This window comes from Vulpes lagopus, chromosome 5, assembly GCF_018345385.1.
Source record: "Vulpes lagopus strain Blue_001 chromosome 5, ASM1834538v1, whole genome shotgun sequence".
NCBI classification, from domain to species: Eukaryota; Metazoa; Chordata; class Mammalia; order Carnivora; family Canidae; genus Vulpes; species Vulpes lagopus.
This window is the reverse complement of record NC_054828.1, coordinates 126,330,674-126,344,425: the sequence shown is the minus strand read 5'-3', so window position 1 is coordinate 126,344,425 and position 13,752 is coordinate 126,330,674.

Sequence of the window (13,752 nt, the reverse complement as noted above, 5' to 3'; positions counted from 1 at the left end):
CCTTAAAAAAGACATACTCATCTATATAAGAAAAATTTCCGGAAGGAAATACATAATTTTAGTAGAAATACGGATGATTTCTATATTGTTCCTTATAGTTAACTGGATTTTCAAGATCTTCTACAATAAACTTGTCTTGTCATTATAATCAAAAGGAAAACCATATTTTAATTTTGAGATGACAATGGCAAGACTTTGATGTCTCCTTCAGGTGCAAACAGCACCTAGGGTTTTCATGATACAGCCTGGTTGTAGCTCAGTGAAGGATTGAGGCTCACAGATCTGCAGGGCTCAGGGGCATACCATCTCTCACTACCACACAATGGTTTCATTATAGAGACCCAAATTACAGTATTTTACTTAATCCAGAGATCCTGCTCATTCCAGCACTTGCTGACTCTCCAACCCAAAACTGCCACCTGGTAAGAGGCTCTCTACGACCTAGCTTGAAATGGTAGAGCTAAGTCTGAGATTCAATCAAGGAGACCAGCCCAGTCTTGGCTCTGTCCTTTTCCTGGTGTGACCTTGGGAAAGTCACCTGGCATCTCTGAGTCAAAAAATAACTCCTTGCTCATAAAACAGAGGGGAAATCATACCTGGTCTTCTTTGTACAGTTGGTTGTATGGATCAAAATCTAGAAGAGACCGTACAGCTGGGGCTGTCTTATTCACCACCCAGGGTAGTACAAACCCAAGGGATTGTTCTTGCCTCCACAGAGAGAGCTCTTTACCATCATCTGAACAATTGATTGCAAAATAATTCTATTTAATTGGATTTATCTGAGTAGGTCAAATAATAATAATAATTACTGAGAGTGGTAATCATATCAAGAACAGCTCACCATGCTTCTATTACATAACCTGAGATTCTCTCCAACGCCCCGATTTGAAAGCCTCTCCCATTCACCCACTTGTGACTCAGGGATCACAGATCAATCCTGTGCTTGGAGAAAGGCCCTCAGCCTTCTCATCCTTGCCTTGGTGTCTCTTCACACCCAACCACAAAGTAAGTATGGGTGGATTGCTCAACCTGCTCTGAAACACATATTCTCACTGCTTCACATACAGGTGTGACAACAGATGAAAGGTTTTAAGGAGGCCAAGGGGGGGCAGGGATGATGCCATGGTATCATCTGTTCTTTCAGCCAAAATTCATTTAAAGCACCCCTCCCCCACCCCATCACAGTTTGACCGTGGAGTCTTCAAAGGTCCCTTTCCACCATAGTTCCTGATGCCCCTGTTCCAGAATCTGGTTCTTTTCTCCAGGTCCCCAGGGAGTTAGCAGGTATTGGGGGGTGGGTGGGTTTTGAGGGGGCATGGACCTCTATTGGAGTTCCTGTGCCCAGGCTGGACTTCACTTCTCTTTAGTAAACTTCTCCACTGATTAGATCCCATTCCAGTCCAACATTTCCTCCCGTGACATTTGGTTTCAAGGGAAATCTCAGGTGGTTCCAGGGGGGTTCAAGGAGGGAGTATGCTTCAAGAACTGCTAGGGGGCCCCCAGAGCACAGGCTCTGGTGCTGTGCCTGAGTGGCAGGCATGCAAAGCCTCCCTTTTAATTCCATCTGCAAAGCCTTCTCACCCACCAAAACTCTCTTCTCTTACATTTCAAGGGCAAAATGACTATTTACAACTTGTCAGAGAAATAAAATTAAGCCATCTTCCCAGGAAAGCCTTGGTCATCGGTCCATTTGCATTTATTGTACTGTACTTCTGTGCCATTCTGGACACTCGGGCCTTTAGTTTGGGAAACTTTTCTTGAATTATTTTTGTCGGTTACCTCCTCTCCTCTTTTCTTGGCTTTTCTTTCTGGAATGTATTCTATTCTATTGTAACTGGCTTCCTCTACTAGGCTGTTAGTTTAGTTTAGTTTTGTTTTGTTTCTTTTTTCCTGTACCTTCACTTATCTTTTGTTTTACTTCCTAGTAGAGTTCCTAAACTTAAATTTCTCATCCTTCTATCAAGCGTTCTGTCATTGCTTCTTTTTGAGTGGGATGAATATTTCTGTCTCAGGATTTTAATAAGAATGACTTTTTTTTTCTTTTCCATGCACAGACTACTCCTTCTGCCTTATTTGCTTGGGTCTCTGCATTTCCAGGTCCTGGGTCCTTGGTTGTTTGAGGTGCTGAAATGGTAAGGAGAAGCCCTTGGCATGTAGACAGGGCTATAGGGTCATTGTCCTAGGTTTTTCTTGAGGAGGGGCAACCATGTGCATATCCTTAGGTCTTTACTGGTGGAAATTCCAAAAGTCAATGAGGTATGAAGATACAATTGGGGGCTTTTCGCCATCTTTTTCCATTTTAGAGCATGGCCACAGGGCCACAGTGTGATCCTCAGCCAATCTGTCAATAAACATATGAGAGCAGATTCACACAAAACATGATGTTTGTAAAATCCAGATTTCTGGGGTGCTCTAAGAAAGGAAGATACCTCCACAATGTAGGACCAGACCAAGTAGTGCCAGTGACACCTAATTTGGAATTTCCATTGGGTGAGTAAAATCACCCCAGCAACATAAAGTGAGGATCCAGACTCTTCTGTTAGTCAAAAGAGAACATGCTGTACCCACTTGGTATCTGGAGACCAACAGGGCATCAGTGACCTGGCCAGTGGGATTTGTCTAGGTAGCCTAACTCAGTGAGAACCTCTCAGGTGAGGAACATGGACAGAATCTCAGACAATTCACAGCTTGATTCCCCAAGGAGTCTCTCATTCATTCAGTCTCTGGATCTAGTTTACAACATATCCAGTGTCTTCTGTTCTGACTGGTCTTATTTCTGCTCTACTGGGGATACTTCCGATTATTTCTGTCCCCTGAGACGCTGTATCTCAGAAACAGCACTCTTAATATTCTCCTGAGTCTCTCCTGTGACTGAGTCATGGTTCTCACTATTTGCAATTCCAATCTGAAGGTGTTGCATGTTGCCTGCAGGCGTTGGAAGGCGCCACCCAAACCAAACATTTAATTTAAAGACTTAGCCCCCAGGAGAAAAGAGTATTATTATTATTATTATTATTATTATTATTATTATTTATCACATTTAAAGTGTTCCATCTCTGAGCCTCTGGGTACTCATAAAGTGAACAATGGTCCTATTTAAGAACCCAAGTTAGAGCTAAATGTCCTGAGTCTTCAGTTTGAAGTAGGCTACGGAATGAGAGAAGAGGGATGGGAATCTCCAATAGTGCTCAGATTGCTTGGTTTCCCGAGAGAGAGGGATTTTAACTCACAGACATGCCATAGGATCAGCGGTGTCCTGGAGCATCTCCAAGTGTACTCTTTGGTGGAATCCATGGCTGTCTAGATCCAGAACAAGGGAGCTGCCTTGTTCTGCAAACATTAACGGAAGCCCTGGAGTCAGACCGTGGAGACACAGAGGTGACTGAGCCTGGGTTACTGCCTCTAACTAGTTCACAGTGTCCTTGGAGAGGCAGATGAGTCAACATTGAGGATCAGCATGCCGGTGCCTAGGAGCAGGTGCATTATTGGAGGTCAGCATGGCATCCTAGGGTGCCAAGGGGCTCCCAGAGGAGCAGTCCTGTTCCCCTGCCATGCAGGCCAGACTGAGAGCACTGTGCTCAGGGATTCTCTGCTCCACACCATCAGAGGGACTTGGACAGACAGGAACACGTTCAGAGGACCAGCCAGGAGGCTGAGGGGCTTATACATACCCACGTTGTATGTGTAACCTGGAGGAACTGCAGTTTTTTGGCTGGAAGAAAAGTTTCAGTGGGGCCAGAAAGATGGACAGAACATTGTTGAAAGAAATTAAAGCAAATCTAAGTAAATAAATAGAAAAACATCCTAGTAGATGTTTTTAGTAGTAGGATTTGAAGATTTCATATTGTTAAGAAGGCAATACTTCCCAAATTGATCTATAGATTCAGTGCAATCCCTATCAAAATGCCAGGTGCAGATTTTTGTTTTTGTTTTTGGGGTTTTTTTTTTGGTAGAAAGTGACAAGCTAATCTTCAAATTCATATGGAAATACAAGGGTTGCTGAATGGCCAAAACAATATTGGTAAGGAGGAACAGAGCTGGAGGACTCACACTCCCCACTTTCAAAGCTTACTACAAAGCTATTAGTAAGGGACAGACGTATCAATGGGATAAATTTAAGAATATAGAAAGAAACCAGAAACCCATATACATATGAATAATTGATTTTCAACGATGGTTCCAAGACAATTAAATGGGGAAAGAATAGTCTTCTCAACAAACGCACTCAGACAAATGCATAGCTACATGTGAAGGCATGAAGGTGGACCCCTACCTCACACCATATACAGAAAATCACTCAACATGGATCAAAGATTTTTAAATGTAAGACCTAAAACTATAAAACTCTTAGGAAAAAAACCCTTATCTATAAATCTTTGTGAGCTTAATTAGGCAATGGTTTCTTAAGTGTAATGCCAAAAACACAAAAGACAAAAAACTAGATAAATTTGGGACACCTGGGTGGCTCAGCAGTTGAACATCTACCTTCAGCTTGGGGCATGATCCCGGGATCAAGGATCAAGTCCCACATGGGGCTCCTTGCAGGAAGCCTGCTTCTCTCTCTGCCTGTGTCTCTGCTCCTTTCTCTCTCTCTCTCTCTCTCTCTCTCTCTCATGAATAAATACAATCTTTTAAAAAATAAAAAATAAAGCCTTAAAAATTAAAAATTTTTCAAATCATCATGTTGTACACTTTAAATATCTTACAATTTATTGTCAATCATACATCAATAGAGCTGGAAAAATAAAATAAAATCTTTGTGTGTCAGAGGATACTATCAAGAAAGTTAAAAAAAAACTCACAGAAAAAAAAACTCACAGAAGGACAGAAACTATTTGCAATCATATATTTTATAAGGGTTTAGTATCCAGAATATATAAAGAGCTCTTACCACTCAACAACAACAACAACAAAAAGACAAATAATCCAAGTTTTAAAATTGGCCAAGGCTTTGAATAGCTATTACTCTCAGGAAGATATATGAATGGCCAGTAAGCACATGAAAAGATGCTCAACATCATGAGCCATTAGGTAAGTGGAAATCAAAACCACAATGAGATACCACTTCACACCAACTAGGATGGCTATAATTTTAAAAATAGACAATACCAAATATTGGAGAGAAATCATGAGAAGGAGAAGCAGCAGCCAAAGGGTTTGTGTTTAAATACCTGGAGGGCTAGCAGATGGATGAGGGCCCCATGGCTCCACAGAGTCAGTGCAGGACCAAACAGACCTTCTGGGGTGATTTACTTTATCCGGGGTGATTTACTAAAATTCACATAATAAGAAAATCTATCAGTGTAAGCTGCTATAAGACAGTTCTGACCTCTTTGTAAGGTAGTGAGTTCCTTGGCACTGAAGGGTTTATTTATTTATTTATTTTTAAGATTTTATTTATTTATTCATGAGAGACACACACACACACACACACAGACACACACACAGAGAGAGAGAGAGAGAGAGAGAGAGAGAGGCAGAGACACAGGCAGAAGAAGAAGCCAGCTCCATGTAGGGACCCTGACATGGGACTCAATCCCAGGACTCCAGGATCATACCCTGGGCCGAAGGCAGGCGCTAAACCGCTGAGCCACCCAGGGATCCCTGGCACTCAGGGATTTAACAAGGCAGGGGTCAATCCACTTTCTGGCTGAGCCACTAGAGAGATAATTCGCGCACAGGTTTGGAAGGCAGGGTTGGACCAGACGACCGTACAAGTCCTTTCTGACCACAAAACACTACAATTTCATGACAGGGTAAGAGAAGCTCTTATGAGCATATAGCAGGTGTTTCGTCCAATGTTTGCTGCGTCCAGCTGCTCGTGAATTTCCCCCTCTAGGCCCTAAAGCTTGTGCTGTCTTCAAGGTACTGAACCCTTGAACTGCAAGGAACAGATGTCTCATCCTGGAAATGACTCGACTTTGTAGGTTCAGAGGCAGTGTCTGTCTTTCCCTTGGGGGCTGGCTCTTTGAGACCCAGATAACCATAAAGCACATGGGCCAGAACCACCAGTGGCAGTTTCAGGAACTTGTGTCCTACCTGGGCTGGGCCCTACGTAACCTTTCACTGGAAGTGCCTACCTCAGCAGCTGGCCTTTGTTTGCACTCCTCACGGGCTATTTGCGCAACCCAGGCAATGACGCTGGGATGGGGCACATGCAGAGGGAGCAGAGACATCCTGGAAAGAGGGGAACCCCCAGGAACGAGGATGATTACTTAACAGGATGTGTACACTGTCTCATTGATTCACCTGGAAACCATTCAGGGAGCCATCGGGATTAGCAGTGTTTACTTTCTGCAGAATGTGGGACAGTGTTGTGGACTCGGGTGAGTCCTGGAGACGCCCGTGTGGCAGCTGAGGTCCCTGAAGCTGGTGGCTCACCACAGCCCAAAGAAGACCACTGTAGCCCTTCACAGTGGGATCATGGAGACTGACCCTTGACACACTGAGATTTATTCAAGGGATGGAGCCCTGCAGAGCACCCCATGGAAATGAGGCCAGCACGGCCTAGCGAGACTCAGGCTTCCCTTACACATATATGGACTTTACCACACGTGGAGAACGTCCACCTGTGAGACCTTGCCCAAGCCTGGTAATGACCCAATGCGCTTACTGCCCATTTCACTGTTGAGAAAATTGAGGCTTGGTGGAGCTGTGTCAAGGATCCAGGTCTCTAGACACTTTTTGTGACCTCCTTCGATGACTTGTTGCTCCTCCTTTGAGTCACTGGGCATCCAGTGAACAGCCCAATGTTGTGATTGGGTCCAGGCTGGCGTTGGCCTCGTGGGTGTGCCTGTGGTTAGGACGAGAGGCTTAGAGTCCCCTGCAGAAGGGTGAGGCTTTCTCTGAGAAACTTAGCCCACCCCAAATAAACCCCACTGTGGCCCCACCTGCTCCACCTCCCTCTCCCCTTCCTCCTTCTTTGCGGGATTCACCTACACCATCATGAGGTCCATGACCTGGCCTCCTGTGTGCTACATGGTGTTTCAGCTGTAGTGCCTTCTCCATCCAGGCAGAAGTCTCCAGCAATGGTGGTGTTGTCAATCTGTTGAGCAAATTTCACGTCTTGCCAGCCCCCATCTGACGTGGAGACTGCTCCCAGACCCTCTTTCCATCTTAGTTTCCATGACATCCTTCCCACTACTGCCCCACTCACACTTTATGTTCTGGAGCCCTTGACTTGACCCCCACTCTTCTCACTTTGGAGGTTCCACTTGAGTGACCCATCAGCTTTGGCTATCACCTCTCCACTCACATTGCCAACACTGAGCTTGATGCACCCATCTCCTGGAAAGTTTCAATAGCAGGTCCTTTGGGAGCCAAACTTGGCCTTGGGGTTCATCCCACATGCCCTCCTCCCTGCTATTCAGATTCCACAAATCATCCCAGGCAAGAATCAAGGTTGGGGGTGCCCAGAGCCTGGCCCCCACCTCCATCTGATCCAAGCCTCGTCCTGCTGATTTTTCTCCCGAATGTTACCTTTCCAGCTGGTCTTTGGCTCCCTCGAATCTTCTGGCCATGGCTGTGAAATGAACTTTCTGAAAAACATCTCACTGCAAGTCCTTCTCCTAGATGATGGGAGCCCCGGGGCTCCTCCTGTATCCAGATAAATGCCCAGCGACACAGGCAGCCACAGCTGTCGCCCGCTGCCTGCCACCTGCCCGGCTTTGTCATCTGCCACACATGGTGTCACAGGTCACCCTCTTCCAGAACTCCTTGGGGCCCACCGTGCACCCTGCATATTCGTACAGGCTGTGCTCACTGCTGAAATGCTCTTCCCTGCCTTGAGCGTGGCTTCAGACCTAGAGCAGACCTCATCTCCTTAGGAAGGCCCCCCTTCTGTGCTCATCCCTAATAAATGGCCTGTGGACGTGTCTCTCCTCTATTACACTGGAAATGCTCATCTCCATCTCCGCAGCCTGCCACGGCATCAGTCCTCAGAAAATCTGTCCCACGTCGGTCAGCATGAGCATCCCGAACCAACCCCAGTGTCGGCCTGACTCACACGCTGTGATTTTCATTCATTTAACCATTTTGCTATGAAAAATATCAGACATACACAGAGTCGACAGAATGGTGAGAGGACCCTGTGTGCCCCTTGCCTCGCTCGCACAGGTATCATCTTTGTTCCCTCCTTCCGCTTCCCTCCTTCTGCTACCCATGGCCCCCCAACCTGAGGACTTTTTAATAATTCAAAATGAAGCTGATTTTTTCTTTCTCTTCCCCACATGACTATAGGTCACTGAAAAGAACATTTGCATTTGGCCATCTGACCGATCGCAAAGGGAAAGAATGGTTGAGCGTCACGACGGCAATTGGTGCTAGTGATCTCATGAATGAGCTCTCGTTCTGCATCGGGCACGTGGTGCGAGGGCTCCCTAGCAGTATCTCATTTAACTTGAGATGCTGTGTGAAGTAGTTGCCATCATCCTCCCAGTTCTACAGCTGACGGAACAGCTCAGAGATGCTAGAAACACACCCAGAGTTACAGCTCATTAGTGGCGACGCTAACTCCCAAGCTGGCATGCACCCCCTACCCGGTCCCTTTGCATCACTTAAGCCAAAGACCATCCGAAGCTGTCTCCTGGGCCGCCGGTGGCTGGTCCCAGAGGCCTGCTGGGAGAACCCCAGATCCCACGGAGCCTGTGCAAGCATTCTGAGCCACCTCACCCCAGGAGACAGAGAGGCTGCTCACGCCACACTCCCCATAATGATCTGGGTAAGAACAGGAGCCAATGGTGCCAAGGCAAGACGGGGCCCGCCAGCTGTTTAGGGAGGCAGCAGGGAGTTACCGTCATGATGCATCACTGGCCGGGACCGGGCTGGGGCGTTGGCCAGCGTGCTGGGTGGGTGACAGGCGGCCGGGCGTGCGGGCTGTGATGTAACAGGCTGCTGCCGCTGCCGGCTGGCAGGGCCACTGACTAACTTGCCTCCTCTATCAACGGCCTGTAATCGCCTCCACTGAGAGATGGGGTGGGTGTGGCGGGGCCCATTGCCAGGACAGCCAGCCGGACACGGAACACCAACCGCACACGGATCAGCCTCCGCGAGCAGCCGTGGCTCAGCTCAGCCCTGGACCAGGTGCCCCGCTGGTCGGCCCTGGCTCAGAGCACCATGTAGAAAGAGGAAGAAATGCGAGGCCGACCCCCAAAGCGGGGCATCTGTGCGTAAAGGAGTGGGTCTGCAGCAGGACTTTCTGCTTCTGACCTCGAGAAGGAGGTGCAATAAGGAAATGATCATGTGTCAGGTACCTCCTGGGTGCCAAGTGTGGTGTCAGCACCCGTGTTAGCCCACCAAGGCTTCACAGCTGCCCAGTGAGCTGGTTTCCTTCGGCTGGTTCATTATTTACTCAAATATTTCTGAGCACCTCCTAGGTGTCACCACTCACGTGGTTTTACGGGTAAGGAAACTGAGGCTCAGAGATGCTCTGACTCCCCAGGCAGGGCTGGAGCTGGTGCTGAGAGCCGAATGCCTGTGCTCTAGAAGGGAGCACCCCCAGGCACGGGGCTTGGCGAGTAGACCCCTTAGCCAGGAGCCTCCAGCTCTGGCCCCAACATCCCTTGGCCAGTGGGCTCTATAGCCCGGGCCCCCAACATCCTGCTGCCAAAGGACTTGTGGTGGTGGTCACCTTCAAGGACTCTCTGGCAGACTCTACCAACTGAGACAGATGTCTCTGGACTTAAAAAGGAGACAGAAGTGCTCTTGGGGGACAGCAAGTGGGTCCATGAGCCCAGGAGGCCTGGAGGCTGGAGCGAGGGGCTGGGCCCGCTCGGTGGAAGGGACAGGAGTAAATGCTGGGTCCCATGCCCATGCGGGTGGCGGGGCATGAGCGATATCCCATGTAGATGTGACTGCAGCTTCGGTGGGTCCATGTGCATCCTGTTCTCTAGCAGCTGAAATGTTTCGTGGAAAAACCTAAAGGTTGGTGTGGGCTGTGCTAAGGATGTGTAAACCGCTATGGGGGAAAATTGAACATGTTTCTGATAAGAGCCATTGAGAACTGGAAGGGGCTTCCTTAAACGTAGTGAGCTCCCCGTCGTGGGAGGTGTTCAAGCAAGGCCAGGCTAGCCACCTGTTGAGACCATGTTTGTGTTGCTTGCATCAAGGGGACTTTCCGATGGCACAACTCAAGGATTCTGATGTGCCTGATGAACCCATTTAGGGGACTGCATCGAGTCCTTGTGTCAGAATTCCCTACTATGCCAGCGGGAACCCCGGAGGTCAGGCCCCTGAAGAAGGAAGTGAAGGAGGGCTGGAGGAGGCGTGTGCAGCTGTCCCCCCCCTGAGCTGGCAGGTTTGCACATTTCTCTGGGGGTCCGGGCAGGCCCTTGGCACTGCCACTGCCGGAGCATCTCCCGGTGGCTACCCCCAAGCCTTGGCCCGGCAAGTGGGGGAAGAAGTGGAGATCAGGGGCCCCCCAGCAAGGCTTAAGCGCCCCAGCATGTCTACACTGGCCATTACAGTAGGGATGCTCTTCTATACCAGAGGTGTCCCCAACCTAGCCCCCAAGATCCTGAGCACCCAACACAGCGGAGCAGAGAGTGCCCAGTGTACGTGGATTGAATTCATATGCATAAATTACACGAATGAACGGAAAAACACGCACAGCACCGCTCGGCCCTTGGGCTCCTGGATCCCGAAAGCCTTCAGAACGGCCAGGCCCACCCCGGCCAGGCCCAGCCCGGAGTGGCTTGCAGCAGCGGGCTGGGAGCTGGGCGCCAGGGACGTGACGGAGACAGCCACGATCCGCAGCTGTCAGCTCCGCTGCCGGTGGGTTTTTTCTCTATAAACTAGCTTCGGTTTCAGGTCACATGTTGGGAGAGGCTGCAAAATGGTAAGTTCAAAAATCGCAGTGGCGTGATTATGCGACGTGTGTATCTCCATGTGGCAACACAGTTCGTCTTGGAGCTGGGGCTGGTCCTATTGCCTGTGTCGTGCGTGTGCGGGTTGCTCTGCGCAGCGACTTGTCTGGGTGAGCAGGTGGTCCGTGCTCCGGGTGGTCGGACGCAGCCAGGGGTGCCCCAAGGCCCTCGGCGGGAGCTGGCCCCAGATGGTGGGCTGGCGGTTGTGGGGGGCCGCGGGGTGGCTGGGGCGCGGGGTGGCCAGGGCAGAAATCCCCACAGCGGCGGCGCCTCCTGGGAGCTCGCTCTCTCCCCCTCCCTCTCCCTCCTTTCCCTCTCCCTCCCTCCTCCCTCTCCCCCCTCCCCCTCCCTCTCCCTCCCTCTCCTTCCCCCTCCTTCTCTCTCCCTCCCTTCCTTCCCTCTCCCTCCCCCTCTCTCTCCCTCTCCCCCTCCCTGGTACCATCACTGTGGAGGAAGACTCTGGTCACCGAGGAGGGGCTACTCGGGTGCGGGGCGCTCACTCCGCCATGAGCGGGCCACGACTGCGGGAGGAGGCGGCTGTCCCGCACCGTGCACACCCCCACCGGCACACGCACTTCTCACACCCGTGCTCCTCCCACACATGCACCACACGTCTCACATACACCATCTCCCACACCACACACACTCCTCCCACACACACCCACCACACCCCTACCACACACACATGCTGCACACACACCATGCACTCATCGTGCCTGCACACCACACACGTCACGCACACGCCACACGCCGCACACACAGTGTATCCCCCGGGCATCCCAGCCTTGGTGCCCGTGTGCATCGGGGGACCGCAGGCTCTGCGCAGCCCAAAGCTCGGTCCCAGAGGCCTGCTTGGGTCCTGCTGCTGTGGCCTCACATGCTGCTGCCCTGCAGGCTGCCTCAGTTTCCCCATCTGTCAAGCCGGTACCCCACTGGTGACACCTCTCTCCCGGGGCTGCGGCCAACCTTACTGCAGTGCTTCGTGTGAAGAGCGACGGGGAGCGCCAAGCACAGGGCTCAGTAAAAGCTAATTATTATTATTTGGCACAGGGCCTATTAGCTGTTCAATTAACTTTCCTCGCCTTCCCAGCCCCGAGGACTTGCGAACCCAGGCGGCCGCCGGGCCGGGCGCTGAGCACCCCCTTAGTCAGAAGCCCTAGTGGAGACGGAGAAGTGGCGTGCTCCTCCCTCCCCCCGAGGCAGCAACGTCTGGGCCGCACACCTGGTGGAGCCCCAGCCCCGGTTGTCGGTGAAGATGATCAGAGGCTCAGAGGAGACACCAGCGGTCCTGCCTTGGCCCCCTCCTCTCCTTCCGCCCCACTCCCGTGCTTGTGCTCCCACTGCCCCACTCCCCATCCCTGGTGGGGCTGGGCGGCTGCTGCTCTGCCCCGGGGGACCCCCCAGGCCTTGCCTCTGGCTCCTGGGCCCTGCCTCTGGGCCGCCCTCCCGGGCCTCCTGGGGTTAGAGGACTGCACCTGCTTCAGGGGGGGCTGCATCCAGCCGTTGGGGCGTGGCGGCCCGTGGGAAGAGGCTCCGAGGCTCGGCAGGCCTCTGGGCCCCCGGCTTTGGACTTCAAGCCTCGTCTCTGCCCCTCGTGCTGGAGACTGGATGGGGAATTGGGGGTAAGGGCAGGCCACCTGACCGTGGTACGCGCCGCGCCCAAAGGGTTGACGGGAAGTGAGCCCACTTCCCTCTGAGGCTCCTGATGGAGCAGGCCCTGGCACTGGGCCAGGCAGGGACGGAGCGCAAGCATGGGCCCCGTCCTTGTGGGAGCCTCTCGGGGCAGGGAGCCACAGGGGGACTGTCGGGGCACCCCAGGAGGAACACCGGAGCCCTCCCTGGGCACAGCTTATTCCTAAGACGTAGACCACGAGCCCCCCGTGGGCCAAACCTGCCTCCATCCTGGTGGCCCCTGGGTGCCAACCAGCTCTGCAGGTCCTGGACCCAGGGCACAGCTGCGGACCTGGTCCTTCTGCCAATGGAAAGGTCCGTCTCCTCCTCCGCCGACACAAGCAGCCTGCACAGGCAGGAAACCCCCTCGGCTCCTGCCAACCCACCCCGTATGCATCCCCACGCGCCCCACCGAGGACAAGACAGACGCCCCTCTGGGCTCTCTCCCCGCCTCAGCCAGTCTCCTGCCTCTTTTCTGGACACACTCATAAGTTTCTCCTCTGCCCCTTCTCCCATTGGCCCCTGCCCGGCCACCCTTCCCCTGCGCCCCCAGTGCACATGCCGGGCCCCCTCCCTCACCTGTACCCTGCCCCCTTGGCACAGTGCTGCTCCGGCTCCCCAGGCCTTATTTCCTGACCTTGCCACAGCACTGCTGTCCCGAACTGCTCCCCTCGTGGCTTCGGTGGCATCGCTCTGTGAGGCTGACGTGGCCCCACTCTGCCCACCTCGCCTCGGCAGCCTACGCCTGCCCCTGTCCTCCACCCACCCCCGAAAGCCCAGAGAGCCCAGACACTCTCAGGTCTCAAATGCCACCTGCACCCCAGTGACTTCCAAGTCTGGCTTCTTCCAGACCTCTCTCCGAATCTCCTCTGAGCCCTAGAGCCACAGATTCACCCACAGCCAGTCTCACCATAGCTATGCTGGAGGAAGTCTGCAGGCACCACGTTCCTGGACCCCTCCTAGATGACCTGGGGACCTCAGGCCGCCCCACTGCCACGTGCCCCTCCACTCCCACCTGACTGATCACCTGTCCTGTTCATCTTCCCCTGTATCACTCTTGGGTCTGTCCTTTCCATCTCCCCGGTTCAGGCCTCTCCATTTTGCTCCTGTCCTTGACTCAGCCTCATTGCTACCTACTGGCCGAATAACCTGGAAACAGCAGAGCCACGCTGACAGCCCCCTTGGTCTGTGCATAAGGCCTCAGCTCCTCTGCAGGCCC